Source organism: Paramormyrops kingsleyae, chromosome 16 (assembly GCF_048594095.1).
Source record: "Paramormyrops kingsleyae isolate MSU_618 chromosome 16, PKINGS_0.4, whole genome shotgun sequence".
In the NCBI taxonomy this organism is placed as follows: Eukaryota; Metazoa; Chordata; class Actinopteri; order Osteoglossiformes; family Mormyridae; genus Paramormyrops; species Paramormyrops kingsleyae.
In genome coordinates, this window is record NC_132812.1 from 15,618,315 (window position 1) to 15,634,841 (window position 16,527).

Genomic DNA, 16,527 nt, shown 5'->3' on the forward strand with positions numbered 1-16,527 from the left:
GGTATCATGGGCTACAGCAAAATCCCATTGGAAACTGCACAGAAACAGCTACAGATTGATTATCAGGGTCAGGAATGCCCTTATGAGGTCTAAAACCTTCTAATTACTTGTTGGGTTCCTTAATCTCCCTAGTCACGGCAGCCTCTTGTGTGTCTCCGTGACATTAAGACATCTTCTCCACTGCAGTCCCAAGGAAGGCACTGGCAGCAGCCGTTTCCAGGCTGAACTGAAAGCAACACGAAGCAAAATGATTAAACAAAAATGCTAATGCGATGTGAATCTCCAAGAGAATAGCCAAACGTAACGAGATTATTCAACAGTGTCTGAGGTGCTCTATCAGGAGCTGCTGTCCTTTCTCGGGATATGAGAGGTTCCTCGCGTGCGTCTCGTAGAAACGGGTCAAGCCTCAGTTTTTCCTGGCATGTTCTCACCAAGACCACGGTAAAAATAATAACAAACTTAATATGCTAATAACAGAATTTGCAGTCAGAGTAGCCAAAATGGCTTCCCAACCTGGCTGAAATGGCTCATCTATGAACTATTTTCCTGCTCCTTTCTCTAGCATCTCATATTCATCTTGTACATTATTAATTCAGGGCTGGGCTGCAAATCAGGTGAAACACCTGTACAGTATGTGAAGTCTGTCACTCTGACCTCTGGATGGAATCACGTTCCTGCTTTCTGCTCAGCTATCAAGGCTGTAGACCCCCAAAAGGCCCCCATCTCTCTAGGGCTGGGTTCTGGCCTGGTGCTGTTTAATTCACATTTTCAGGTTTTACAGAAGGCCGTATGGCTTTCCTCCACTGAGACCAAATGTACAGCAGCTTGATACTTTGAACCACAGAATGGTTAATCCTGAAGTCTCTGTTGCCCATGGTTTTTCCATAACATTCTATAAAATGCATAATATACGGAGACATCCAGGTGAAAATGAAGCTTAACAACTCCTTACCCTCAGACTACTGTATTTCATTTACAGTTTCTCCTCCTCTTCCTCCTATCACATTCTTTTAGCTCCTCTACATCTTCCTCTTCCCATCATATTCATTCCCCTCCTCCTCTTCGTCTCATCACCTTCATTCAGCTGCTGTATCTCCTCCTCTCCCTCATGTCACCTTCATTCAGCTGCTGTATCTCCTCCTCTCCCTCATGTCACCTTCATTCAGCTTCTGTACCTCCTCCTCTCCCTCATGTCACCTTCATTTACTCCTGTACCTCCTCTTCTTCCTCGCATCACCTTCATTCAGCTGCTGTATGTCCTCCTCTTCGTCTCATCACCCTCATTTGAACTTCATCAGACCCTTCATCTCACACCCCCTGCCCATGCATACTAACCTACTTCAGCGCCTCCACGTTGCGCTGTCCTCATTCAGCTCCTGCTCCTTAAACTCCCCTCATTCAGGTCACACTCCCCCAGCAGACCTGTGTCAGATGGTAGCGTTCCGCTGTGAAAGCAGATGGAGTTGCACCCAGCATCAGTTGACTGCGTAAGTACGCTAACCTTAATAAAGCAGTAAAAAGTGGAAGACCCATGCAGTTCTTTTTACAGTCCACATAGCCACACTTAACTCTGTTCCAGTGAACACAACTCAGCATGTTAGCCTGTTACCTGAACCTGGGTACCACAGCACTCCACCACCAAGCCCCCCCCCAACTTTGACCACAGAAAACTCTAGTAATATAACACTTCAGTCTTCTCAAAGCAATTTGCCTCTATATGTGGTTTATTCAAAACAACCCCCCCGCCCCCCCCCCCGAAAAAAGAATGACAGGCAAAGGCTGTTTTTTTCTGTTTTTGATTGATACGGCCCCCCTCTGTAAACAGATGGCATTGCCAACTGTGCCACTGCAGCTACTCCAGGGCCTGGCATAAACCAAGACAGCTTTTGGGGACAGTGATGAGTTTCCCCAGGGAAATGCAGGGTCCTGATGCTCACATTAGTGATCGGAGTCTGCCAGTGGTGGCCAGCGCATAAAGTGACACACTTATAGTGATGCTGGGGATAAGCAGGTGGAGTGTGAAAAAAAAATTAGGTGTCAGAGAGGGGTTAGTTATTCTAAGAATTATAAATATAGCAGCGATTACCTTCAGTTAATTAGCAGATTTGATTTTTCAGCTAACGGCTATATCTAAAGTGGCATAGGATTTTATCCATTAAAAACTGCAAATGAGTCACCAGGTTATGTGACATGGAGAACAGCAGCACTATCTGGGACTTGAACCAACAACCCGGCGGGTCCAAGCCTGCACCTTAGCCACGAAACACCACATCATCTGCTTCTGCACTTTGTTTAATGAAACAGTTGCCATTCAGCTCTTGATGCAGCAAGGCTATGTCATCCTTGTTGTTTGTCTATCTGCACGTTGTGTTAAATCCCTCAAAATATCAGTAACAGCAAAACTAAAATGTCAATCTGGATTTTAAACCTTTCCACCACCGTCAGCATTCCTTTCACTTCACACAAGTGTCATTTATGTGAAAATCTTTATTTTGGGAGTCAGTGCAGAGGGTTGACCACTTGCCGTGTAGCACTGCTTGCAGAGGAGAAATAGCTGTACTCCAGCCTCACTGTCAGTTCAGTGGACAAGAGGCACAAGATGATAAATGCAGTCGATGTTGAAACGGGACACGTGATAAATACCGTGCCAGAACTCATGCTTCGGAGTCCATTTTCACTCTGACGGAGCATCAAAACAAACCCTGTTCATCGCTTCAGGACTGTGACACTGAGCAAAACCGTGTCTGAGGCATCGAGATGCTAGGAATTGAGCCATCTACAGCATTTTCCTAGTTTCCCTCTTATCATCTCGACCTCCCCAGAAGTCTGCATGGGTTCCTCCCTCGGTTCTTGTCGTCCATAATGAACAACAGGCCCCGAAGCTATGGTGGGGAACGCAGCTCAAGGTCGGATAGTGCTGGACAAATAGGGTCATGGAACAACCTTCGGCAAACTTTCTGGTTCTTCGCGAACGCAAGCGAAGTCAAAATTAGCATACGGGATGGCCTGCGTGGTGAAAGGAATCCACAGCCCAAGACCTGGATCAAGAAACATGCGTTTGAGAGACCAGATGCTACCAAAACTCATACAGGTGGCGTCACAATACAATGAAAACCGCGATTTGACTATTGCAACTTTTTACTATTGATGGAATACAGCCATTTTAATCTGTCTACTGCCCGTCCACAGACAAAGTTGTCTGCTGCAAAGTATTTTGTTTGAAAGAAAATCTATGTAGGCCATCAAATAACATGTCCATGGTTAAAAAGTGCATTTTGATCAAAATTCCTGTCATTTCACAATGATGTTGATCCCTGCATTTGACGTCTAGAAGTGCTTTCACACCGTCAGAAATTTATTTCTGCAACAAGAACCTTTTTACGGAACCAGGGTCTTTTGTCACGTTCACCCTGCAGGAACTCGGCCTGATTGTAGTTCCTCAGAGACCGTTCTGGAACCCTTTTTAGTACCTACTCCAGACCAGGTACTTGTTGTTTGAACACAAACTATTGGGGATACCTTACAGCGATAAACTTGTTGACCACAAGCACTGGCGCTAAATTGGAAGTTACACGGAAGTGCGGAAAAAGATGCAGTGGAGCAATTGAGCAAGTGGAATTATTTTTATACCATAATTACATTTAATGCATCGATTAATACATTTTTTGCACGCCTCTTCATATTTCTGTAGCAGAAAATTCGATCACTATCAAATATACTTTTGCCTAATATCGCCGGTGCTGTCACTGAAACTTGCCAGTGCTCATTAGTGTGGTAACATGACATAATTTTTTTGTTATGCGGAAAATGAAAGATCGATCTACTGGCTAGATCAAGAATCATGAACAGTTTGCGGATCAATTAAGTAAAATCTTTGTCCTCCCATTGTTTTGGTGTGGCGGTGTAGGTTCATATGAAATTATATGAGAAGTGTAACCTGTTAACTTTTTGCGTCTTCCATGCTTATTTAGCATTAAGGTCCCAGTTCCTGTTGTGTGGTGTGAAAGCAACACACAAAAGTGGCCGGGAGCTACAGAAGTTCCAGGTTGAGAACCCAGGGGCTCGTAAACTGGAACCAGGTTCCAGAATTTCGGTGTGAAAGAGCCTTATTTGATTAGTAAAAAGACTTTATTTGGCTAATGATCACAACATAACTTTGACATCACTATGAATTGTGAATATAAAGTGAGATTAGTTTGTATCCTGTTGACCATTTAAAACATTTAACCGTTCACTGATGGCTGTGTTAAGCTAAGTTTCTATTTGTGGTGCTAAGGGTGTATCATTATGTTTTTTCATCTGTAATTTGTAAAGTATTTTCTGAGAAAATGCAGTTTTTATACTGAAATAATGGACCATTGAATGGTATGTGTTTTTCATTGGACAGTGATGATCTGCAGTACGGCTGACCTCAGGTTAAACTCACATCAATGGTTCCCTTTCATGATCATTTTAACGGTGGGCTGTTAAGAAAAAGCCAAAATTCAGCTTGCTCTACAAGAAGAAGATTTGGATTCAGCTCTATAATTTATAGCTACCCTCGAAAGAATAACCACTCTATTCTTTTATATTAAAATCCGAAAGCAATCTTGTGACAGATTTAAGCCGGCAATGTAATTGTGCAGAGTAGGAAAATAAGAATATTTTTACAGCAAAATGGCCCTTTGGCAGCCTGAAGTTTTTTGTCTTGAAAGTTAGAGCCGTTACTTCGTAGTGATATTGTGTGTTGTGTTGTGACATGCATTTAAATTCCAGTTCCATGTAATCTACTAAACATCTGCTAACAGTTTCGAAGCCTGTGAGTGTCTGTCAGCCAGGGGGCTGGAGTTGGTCACTGCCATTATATACTGACCAATATCATTAGATAAGGGCATTCCAGTGCTTCCCATTGCACTGCTGGCCTGGAATATAATAAAATTAATAGGCAGTTTATTTTTTTATTAGGGGAAATACAGTGTGGATTACACACAGTGTGTTTAATGTAGTCTTCCATTCAATTTTCACAAATGATTGAAGATCAGAAGGTTATGAAATGTATCCATTCATGCGTCCAGATCACTGCTAGGTTTATTAGGTATGTGTCGGCTGGATATTAAGTTGTTTAGTAGCTGTAAGTTTTTTGTACGTTCTCAGTCTCAGGGGTAAACGATACCCCAGCCATCCTTATGAAAGACATGATGGATTTGTGGGTTTTCCAAGGAAAACACTAAAGCTCAATGCCTAAAGTACAACCCAGCCTGTAAGGCGGAACAATTAAGGCATAGGTTTACCCAGGTCACTACCACCCCTTTCGGTGTATAGATTTTTCCTCAAAGGGGTGGTGTTTAAGGGGTATCTCTTTAATTACCTCCTGCGATTCCAGTCTGATGAATCAATGATATTGATTGATTAATTACAGTTTAGGGTTGCTGCATGTTAAGAGGTCATTCTTTCATTGAGAAGATGACAGACGGTGTCCCTCACACATGGGGGGTTGCTTTTGTGGGCCGTATCGTACTTCTCCAACTCTCCGATCCCAGACATTTTCAAGAAGAGGTCAGAGGATAGCAGCCCACAGAATTGACAGACAAATTAGTACTCAGGGCTTTTACTATTCAGAGTAGTTTAAAAGTCAACAAGACAACTTCATTTGCGGTTTTAAAAGCATAAATCAAAATAATGCCATCCATCCATCCATGCTCGTGGGAGTTTTAGTTGCACAAAACTGTTCTGAGGGCAGAATGAAAAATGATTGGTTTAGAGAGATAATCAATCAGAATTTGTGCTAGGCAGCTAGAGGAGGTGGGACCAAGACATTGAACTAGTTGCTTGGACCCGCCTCTTCTACAGTCTTATTGGGTATCTCTCTGAACCAATCATTTTTCAATCTGTCTTCAGAACATTTTTGTTTAAGTAAATCTCCCATAAGCTCCACCCATCAATCAATCTTCTATACCACTCTGCCAATACAGGGTCACATTGTAAACCTGGTGTCAATCCCAGGCATTACAAAACACAAAGGAAAGCCATGGACAGAATGCTACTCAATCTGTTACAGTGTAAGCAATGAAGCACGGTACATTACATATTCACTGCCATTCATTCTGTGGACGATTGCATAAATTATATATAAATTTTAATCCACCAGAAAGCCTTGCAGACATAAAAGCCTGACAAAATAAACAAATTGTTTGAAAAATAACCCAAAGAAGAAGCAGTGATGATAGCTATGATGTTATCCTTGGCCTTGGACTACAAAGTACAAAGACTATTCATTAGCATTCTGCGAATAAAACGTTAGATCGCATCAGCATATGTCAGCTTCAGGCTTCGTTTTATTGAAACATCCATCCATTTGCCCATCTGCCACCTGTTTATCCTGGTCAAGGCTGCAGAGGGTGCTGGAGCTTAGCCCAGACAGGACAAGGTAGAGGCAACCCTGGACAAGACGACAGGGTACCACAGGGCACAGACTCACATAATCATATGGGCTAATCAGAGATGCCTATTAATCTAATCACCTGTCTTGGACTGTGGGGGGAATATTGGAGCTCCCAGAGGAAACCCAGACAACATGCAAACCACCCACACAGAGAGCAGGGGTGAGATTCAAAGCCCCGACGCTGCAGGTGAGAGGCAACCCACAGAGGTTCCCAAACACAGGCAAACCAAAAACCCATCTCATCTCAGATCGAGCCACACTCCCTCTCAAATCAAAGGCATTGATACTGAATAGCAATTCCTAAACCTCATAAAGCCAGTCATTTGAAATTTACTAAATGAGTGTACATGTTAAATATGGCAGTATATCTCACAATCCAATAAGCTTCTAGATACATGGTCAACATCTGAATAAGAAATTATAGTTAGCGATTCAAAGCACTTTGATTCTGTAAGGATTTGATACAATGTGTTTCCAATATAATACACGTCAATTCAGCTCAGACTGGAAATGATTTCAATCGATTTAACATGTATTACAGGTTCTGAAGTGATGTAGCCATATCACAGACAGCATTTCTGTTTTGATTCATCTTTTTGTTACACCCCGGATCTTAAATTATGATCTAAATCCCCCACTGATGTATAAAGCTATGAATTTATTTCACGTGTGTTGCTGGTATTTTTAAATCTTCCAGACCCCTGGGACCCACAATATTCTGGCAGAGGAAATACATTAATTTTTCAGACCTTGAGGTCAGCACAGAATCCAGGGTGGTTAACACAGATGTTAAGTATACTTAGCTTCCAAAAGAGCAGCTGCTAATGAACTTCGAATGAGCCAAAATAATGCAGATCATAAACCCAATGCTTAAAGGGAACAAATACAGACTAGATATTATTTTACAACAATGTACCAAGTCTGACTATACATAAGGTAGCAGTGTGATGTTTTGGCTTCAGTTACTGGCACAACTCACCCCCATGTGTATCTGAATTTGTCAAAACAATCTTAGTCAGAACTGGCAAGTGTCACCCAGAGGGAAACCAAAGTGTAGCAGACAGGTTTTGCACAACAGTCTCTTGCAGAAGATGCAGCTTCTCTACAAAAACCAAATTTATGGTTTTTTCGGTATTCCGCAAACGCGATCGATACCAGGCGGCATTAAACATACGTCATCAACCCTGAATGTCACAGCATTCAACAAGCATCCAGTGACAGCAGAGACAAAACAAATGTTGGAAAAAAAATTAAGGCAGATAACTATTAATTACAGTTGAACTTGCATGAGTGTCAGAAATGGCACAAAATAAATTCAGTACAAGCCTTTTCTGAAAGCATTTCCTAAACCCATAACAAGCATCCTAAAATATGACGTCTGATGACCTGACAAAGTAACTGCTTATTTGTTCAAACTGGAATTAAAACAGAAGAGTTCACTGTAGTACTTTGATGTTCAAAATTCAAATCAGCCCCCGGAGAAGTTACTGTTTTTAGTGTGAAGTCCCATGTTGCAGAATTCTTACATCCCTTTTCACTGTTTTTTTATTATAAAATTCAGAGCATCATTACAGCCTTTGCCAAAAATGAAATGAACACAATATTGTGGAATGATGCATAATTAATTACATTTATCACAGCTAAAAAAAAATAATTAATTGACCATTATAAATTTATCATAGTAATCCTAGAAAATCTGTCCAGATTTCTAATTAATTTCTGTCTCCTCTTCCTAAAGAGTAATGCCACATAGATTACATATGACTGGTAAGCCTAAATGATGTAATAATACCGAACCTGACACTATCTGCAATTGGCTGTTTAATTTTCTCTAAGGCTTAGCTGACCTGGTGACCTTTCTGCCCTGTGACAAGGAAACAATAAAAAGCATAATACGAAGGTCAGCCCAGTGTAAACAGCGGCCCCCCATCCCCGCCCCCCCATCCCCATGTGTGGCTGGTCTTTATCAGCATGGGCCAGGCGTCGTCCGAGGGCACTCCATGTCGCGGTGGTACAGTAAGTGCTGGCCTCAGCGGTCTGTACCCTGTGCTGTGGCACCACCCATGGGGAGTGACTTGTACCATGTTAGAAGCGAATCAAAGGGCTGCTGGGGGCCGCCTGGCCAATGGGAATGAATCTCCTAAGGGACAAAACAGGAACTACATTTCTGTTTGCTGTTATAGTCGCACATACTATTATATTTTTCTTTCCCCATGTGCCTAGAGTAATGGTGAGTCTAGAGCCTATCCCAGGCAGGACTGAGCACAAGGCTGGTGGAATACCAGGCAATCGCCAAACACACGCACACAATCTTATGGCCGATTTCAAGACGATAATTTACCTACACCCTCAGAAGAAATTTGTACCTTTACTTGTTACTGGGGCTGTACCCTTGTAATTGTACCCTTTAAGGTACAGAAATGGACTCTGAGGAACATCCCAAAGGGACAAACTGCATTAATGTACCATCAATGGTACAGAAATGTTCCTCAGAGTCCATTTCTGTACCATAAAAGGTACAATTACCTACAGGTAAGGGTACAATTGGCAGAGCCTCGAGGGTACAGCTTCGGGGAAAAAATGTTTATCCTTTTTTCTGAGAGTGTAATCCAGAGTAGGGGGTGGAAATCGAACCCACAACACGCTGGAGGGGTAGCCAGGGCCTCCCATAAGGAGGAAGCAAGGGGAAGAGGTTAAGGGGCCCAGACACTGAGGGGACGAGGGGATTGTTAGAACTTTTCAGGGCCCCGGCCACGTCTTTGTGCTGCTCTGGGGGGCCACCACCGTTACCTTTTTTAAATAAATCTACTTTAAATACATAATAACGATGAGAGAAAAAGTCTGAAGTCCCATTATGAACCGCTCAGTGTTCTGCAGACCATAGAGGACTAAAAGGCTGCCATTAACAGTGCAAAAGGTCAAGCCTACTGACAGCGTTTTGTGGGAAATTATCATTCATGGCCAGGGGAAGAATCCACGTGGAAAGCTTACTAATATATCTCCACAAATATTACCTAGGCCGCGCGACGTACATCACACATTCAGAGAACAGGTCGGTGATAGTAAGGAAAGCGGTAATAAAACTGCGCATGAACTCCAGCTCCCCAAAGCACTTTTAAAATGTTATCTATGCAAAGAAACATTGCGGTTTTTAGGTTTGCGAAGGGACCGGCTCTTTTACCCATATAAAGAGACACTATAGGAGCAAAATATTAGCAAAAAGTAAGTATGGCATGAATAAAATCGCGATCGGCATTTATCGCCCCCCTTTGCGCAAGAATGATTAATAAATTTGGTTATCCCTACTGTATGTCCCTATGAGATGTTTGTCGTTTTCTTTGGTAAAGCAATTCTGTCATAACACATCATAAATAAATTGTATTAAATCAGGACAACACGACATGCACTTCTTTATAGCTAAAATTATGTTTTTTGGGGCGACTCAACCCAACAAACACACGCAAAAAAACACTATCTGATTCACCACGATCCGTCATGATGCGGCGTTTTTCCAGGGACGCAGGCAGATTCACCCGATTGCAGCTCGGATTTCTGATCGGCAATCTGATTTCTGTAATTTGTAACGGTGGTCGGTAGCGAAAAATTACTTTTAGTTTCTGCATATCGGTGAATACTGCATTATTCTCCAGTTAAACCTTATTAATCGCAGTCAGCCCATTATAGCCGTGAGAGCCTCAGAGCTCCTTTAAAAATCCATTACCTACTATTTATTTATTTATTTGTTCATTCTCTTTTTAACAACATGAAAGCCAGATAATTTCGCAGTTGACGAGAGTTACGTGGGAGAGAGACGGAAAAGATGAATTTGAAACTTCTTATTTGTTTCCAACTTGCTGTATTAAGAGCATAGATATTTATCAGGAGGAGCGTACACAGTAAGCCACTAGCGCATATTGCATGCTGAAAGAATGATTTATTTAAAGTACGTTTTCGGAAGAATATTATCATATTTACAAGAATACTTACTAACCACATCACGTACCTGCAGCAATTTTCAAACGGCCAGACAACTAAAGCATGAAATCTGTGGCTATAGTTAAATTACTCCACAAAGTTATTACAAAGTGTTTAATTTATCTACGGCTGAACCGGTTGCAGGTTCACTTCCCCGCTACTGAAGGTCTGGTCAAACGCATCGCAATGTTATCACGGATACTGAAAACACCATGTATACCCTGCCAAATTCTAGGTGTGAGAGGTACATACTGCCAAGCAGATAAAGCAGACAAGTGCATGACTTTATTGAAGAATTATGAGAAAAAAGGTTATTAATTGTGTACAAGCCAGATGATTAGTGTTACAACTACGCTGGGAAAGTGTAATGAAATCCATCAGCTGTGATCATGGCTTTCTGGCCAATGTCGTGAAGGTCATTAGTGGTTAGTCCACCAAATGAGGTGAGCTGAAGGCTGCTGACACTCACACGAACTTGGGTCTGATGCAACATATGGACATCGATCTTGTTTTTGCTCTAGGATGACAGAACTCAAGTAGGCCACACTAACCAGACTGAAACACTAACATCACGTGTGGAATCTTCAGGGGACAGGCCTACTCTGTACTGCTGAGTTAGCACTGTTTAGATAAAAGGTTTTCAACCAGTGCTTGGAGACACCCTGGAGGTCTGCAAAACCATTTTTAAAATTAACAAAATGCATTGCTGCATGTTATAAGCCACCAGCACCATTCCCAAGTGAAAAATACTGAATACCCCCCTCAGCCATTAAGGCTGATAAGGTTGGTCCCTCGGAATGAATTATGGCCCCTCTAATGCCCCCCCTTTAAAAAAATCTTAGAATTACCCCTGGTGGAAGTAGACCCCAAGCTCAGGGTCTGTCTTCATCTGCGGGTCCCTGCTTTAAGGAAGATTGGAGACATCTGGTCTTGAGGAACACAGCCCTACGAGATGACTGGATTCTGCAGTTATTATCACAGTCGTGTTTCTGTACTAAAGGTCCTGTTCCACTCGGGAAGGTAAATATATCCACACAGCAATGGGAGGATGGCACAAGGACTCTAATGGTGTTTTGAGAACAAATGAAGGGCTGAAATGAGAACAAACGATTTAATTTCAATCTCTCCCCTCTCCTAGAACAGCTATCCCCCCAACACATAGAGTACCATAGACAATAATGAAGTAAAATGTAGGTCCACCCATTGGTCTTTCTGTAAATAACATTGATTTCTAGCTTACGGCTCAATACTCTGGATGGATTTTGTGTTTTATGTGGTCAATTTAGCTAGCTAATTTACTCAGGAGAGATAATCAAACCTCACCTTCTACATCTGTCGGAATGTGTTGGAAGCCCAGGATTTTGTTTTGCTTCACACATTGACAGCTAATCGCCCTGCATGAAAACTAAAATCCAACCAAACTATCCTGGGACTTAAGCAGCATGCCTGTGCTTATCCTTGCAGTAGGTTGGCTTTGTTTTATTATATAAACTTTTTATATAATACATTTCCAAAAGGCAGCTGCTGGCATTAGCGTGAACCTCATAGCATCTTTGAAGTACAGGACCTACTGCGAGAGATTCTAATGTCAGGGTACGGGGAAGGGGTCAGCTGACATGCCGATCCCTTCCTGATTGGCTGTACCGATGCTGCTTTAATTAACACTGCTGCCTTTGCTACTCTTGTTGAGTGACTGGTTTGCCGGAGGTCTCTCTATCCTGTCTGACTATATCTTGCCAATCAGCTGACTGCTGAACTGCTTGTCGATGGGGGGGGGGGGGGGCTGGCAGCCTGGCAGAGGAACTTCCTGAGCTTGCCGGGGCAAATTAGTGGAATGACAGTACATATGTTGCGGGCCAGTACTTTGAGACCTCATCTACAGTATGTGAATCAACCAATAGAGACCTTCGTCCTCCGCTATGGAAAAAGGCTGATTACCCAATGCAGTTGTCTCATTTCAGTAGTTGTGTCTTTAGCGTTGACACTACAAACTTTGAATAACAATCAAGTTTAAATATTGGCCAAATAATATATAGGCCAAATATAGGCCAAAACTGACGCTTTGGATCTTGATTTTTTAACAAATATCGGCTGATACTGATATGTTAACCAATATATTGTGCATCTTTGGATCACACATATCTGATGCTGGATAGTACTTTAAAAATGGCGTCTGACAGCCTGCTGCCTGACAGCCTGTTGTTTTTCTGTCTTTGAGCTCTCCACCAACTTTTTACACCCATTAATTTTTTCCCCCAATAGCTTTATCCTCAGGGCACAAAAATCCCTGCCCAGGGCTCCCTGCATTTATTTACTGGGTCACTCATTATTTACTGAACAGTGCCTCTGCTATCTGACTTCCTCTTTCCTTTTGGGTGGTTTTCACATCCCCTGCTAAACTCCAGTGTGTTGTTTGCCCTTCTCTGCAACCCGTGCAACAGCAGAGGTGACCACACCCGAGGTTACTTGGCTCCTGATTCATACCATGTGACCAGGCACGGGGGGTGGGGGGGGGGGTGGCATTCTGGCCGTCTGCTCAGCTCGCCACCATATACGTCTGGCAGGCTCGCGGCTTTGCTAATTGCCAATCAGCACTTTGACTTACACTCAGCTGTGCCTTAGACTCCATCATCAGCAGGGGAATAAAACTCCCCAAGCTTTTACTGAACTATATCCCCTGCAAAAAGGCCAAGAACTTCCTGCTGATGGCCAGCGGGCCTTCAGAAGTGCCGCAGACTGTGAGGTTTTATTGGGTACTGGCCCCTAAAAGCCACCTATCAGGCTCTGCGCTTTTGGGGCCATGTGTGTCTCAGTGGCTTTGGCCTCAGTGTCTGTGCTCGGAAGGTCGCCGCTTTGAATCCTGTTTTAGTAGAATACCCTCATTTCTGTTGTTCCCTGGGGCGAGACCCTTAAGCACCAAAAAATGCTCCAGGGGAGCTAGATGGACAGCAGACTTTGTGCTCAGAACCTGAGCTTCGCTCTCATTTCATTATGCATGTATGACTTTAAAAATGAGAGCAAGATGGAATATTTGAGAAAGCACGCACCTACGTACCTGTTCTTGTGCAAAAAAAGCTTTGTTTCATTGATGGATTGCATTTAACTGATATGTAAAACCACATTTAAATAAACCAACTTTTGTTTTTTTTGCTGGATGTGTTCCTTGTTTGTTATACCAGTGTCTCTGCACCCAGTCCTTAGTAAGTCCTCAGACAGTCTGCATTTTTGCTCCTTCCCAGCTCCCAGTGCACATGTACCAGGTATTTGGTGTTCTTGATTGGCTGGGAGGTGGGAGGGAGCAAAAACGTGGACCGTCCGGGGCTCCCTGAGGACTAGATTGAGAATCTCTGTTATACGTCTAATTGCAGGTAGTCTGATCTGGGCAGGTTTTCTGTTTTGATCCAGCAGTCTGCTGACTAGCGGTGACTGAGCAGATGTTCCAGCTTCCTCTGAGCCTGGAAGGTCTCGGCCCACTACAGCCATCAGTCAACCAGCTGCTGGTGTTGTAATGTTTCTTTCAATGGAAAGGTCACTTTGGCAAAAGAGCCCAGCCTTTAACGACATTCCAGGTCTTGATTCGGGGCAAACGTGACAGTCATCAGCGCCTTTGGAGAGGTGAGGCCAAGCCGGGACATTCAGCCAGATGAACGCTTTGCTGTCTCGCTGACATTCAGAGGTATCGCCCAGGTCCCCGGACACGACCTCTGAATCTCATCACCCTGGAGATGACGGCTGACTCACAGAGGTCAGCTCACAGAGGACTCTGATCTTTCAGCAAATTTGCCAGCTCCAAGCTGAGGGCAAATGACCTGATCACTCACCAGTAATGATTTTCAGGCCGAACTTATGCTTTTATAATGGTTGTACCAGCGAATCCATGCCATGACCCAGCCCTTCATTGCTCCGTGGCCTGTAAGGAGTGAAGCGCGTTTTGTTTAATGGCTCACGGAGAGCCATCATCAACCTAAGGAGGACAAGACAGCAGTATGGACCCATATTTTGCTATCCTGCATGCAGGTGTTCAATCCCACTCTCAGATACAGTACAGCATCCACATCAGCAGAGTGGAAAAAAAGCACACCTTTATTTAGCATAAAACCTAGCTTCAAATTTGTCGAGCAACAGTCTTCTCCGGTCTCCCCATGTTTTCTTCAATGTTACAATCTTAATCGCTTTTTGCTGTTGAAGCATTCAAATGAATGCAGCTGTTAATGGTCACGATTGTCCCCAAGAGAAACTAATCCTTCTTCCTTTCACCATTCCGATATGAGAGCAGCTCTGGTTAAGATGCCTGCTCCACAAATTCGGAAACCTGTACCACCTGCCCCCATCCTAAGCTGCGCTTTTGCCCCCACGAGGAGAATTTGACCTTCCTGGCAAATTTACTGTGCTTTCACACCCTATCAATCAGAGTAAAGACACAATGACAGTGATTTAAGTATAAAGGAGCCTTCTTCAATCAATAATCAACTCCAGTTCTAATTACAGTGCTTCAAATCCATCTTCTAAGTATTCTGCTTTGTTTCTATGCTGATGGCGTGATCCTGGAGCCCTGAATACCCAACCTCCCTACCTGCCCTTCACCACAGCTCAGGAGCGTTCAAACTATCATGCATCACACACACTAATGATTACCCCAATGATCCCAGAGCAGGGAGAGCACCTGACAGGGCTTTTATTACACTGCTGATGGTATATTAAATTAATAATCTATATATCACCATGTGCAGAATAAGCAACAGATATTACCGGTGAATTATTGGCACTTAACACAGTCCTGTTGATTGAAATGGAGGCTGTCTGTTCAGATTTACGACAATCACATTATTTTTTCTCAAACACCTGCACCGTGGGAGGGGCCCCAAGGGTTTCCTTCACTTCCCTCCTTCCCCAACACGTCCGGCAAAATGGCTGACAAGCCGGATCTGTTTTGTGATTCAGGCGCTGGTTCTGCTGGGAAGGCTACCATCTGACGGTCGGCAGAGCACAGGGACACAGAGCGATTAACTTTCAACCCAAGGTGTCCTCACTTGCACCCCCATCAGGATGAATTGAGCAAGTTCACCTTAAGGTTAGCATCCCTGTGAGCTGGATTCATTACCTTTGTTGACGGGTCGCTTAAAGTGATCTGCTCGAAATATAGCAAGAGCTTTTCAACACAGGCTCACGAGGGCCCCCGAATCAATCCGCTTAGTCTGGGCTTTTCCGTCAGTGGCAGCGAGCGGCCTCTCGAGTGACAGGAAGCTGTGTGCAAAAATTTGCGTGACCCTAAGGCTGCATGCACCGTTCCTTCCATCTGGTTCCTGCCCTGAACATTAAAAGGAAACTCAGCTAATATCAACACACCACTATGATCAAAACATGAACCCCCCCCCATGCCCAGTGGCCCTGTGGGAGAGGGTGGCTCCACACTCATAATGAGGGTGCCAGGCCAGCAGGAGGCGATCACAACCACCTGCCATAGCAGGGCTTTGTGAATGCGCTCACTGCTGACCTTCGCCACCGCAAAAGAACATCATGTCAGGATGCTTATGAGGGCATGGCTGTCTCTCTCTCTTTCACTCTCTCATTCATTGTTCAGTTCGTGGAGTTCAGCCATTTTGCATGCAATCCAAATTACATAAAGAGAAATGTTTATATAAAAGGGAGAAATGTCAACATAAACTGCATCTCTTCTATTCTACACACACATACTCTAACATACCATAACCCTTGTTGTTCTTTCTACTTTGAAAACGGCAATTACATTTCAGTGTCTCTTTCCTACTGAAGAAATTTGACTGACGGACAAACCTTCAGGTTTGGCTCACGGCTTCACTGTGGACACAGACACACTTAAAAAAAAAATCAACTGAAAGCTTATTTGCTAAACTCTCACACAGAGAATTCATTTACATATATTGATATATTTCACTTTGAAGGTCACTGTCCCCAGAGTTAACAGTTATGATGATTTTTTTATAAGCCCCATCCTCAATATATTAAAACGGCAAAAAAAGAGTGCAGTCATTTGAATGTAAATCATTTCATTTCATCATTTATTTCATTTGCATCTCTACCAGCTCCTAGAAGTCTAAGCAGCGGCCGGTTTACACGCTTGGACTGCAGCACAAGCCAGATCCATCTCGTCT

At 43.3% G+C, this 16,527-nt stretch overlaps 1 protein-coding gene across 10 annotated transcripts in view; it reads right to left on the reverse strand.

Moving 5' to 3' along the window:
- b3galt1b (UDP-Gal:betaGlcNAc beta 1,3-galactosyltransferase, polypeptide 1b) overlaps positions 1-16,527 on the reverse strand; it is a 105,091-nt gene that overhangs the window by 45,046 nt on the left and 43,518 nt on the right. For 4 of the 10 annotated variants that reach the window (XM_072700517.1, XM_023827995.2, XM_072700516.1 and 1 more), the window contains one exon: positions 1,336-1,445. The exons of 5 other annotated variants lie outside the window; for them this stretch is intronic. The gene's annotated coding sequence lies outside the window, so the exon portion shown is untranslated. Of the gene's footprint in view, positions 1-952; positions 1,312-1,335; positions 1,446-16,527 lie in introns of those variants that run through there. One more of the 10 variants, XM_072700519.1, reaches the window with a different exon arrangement.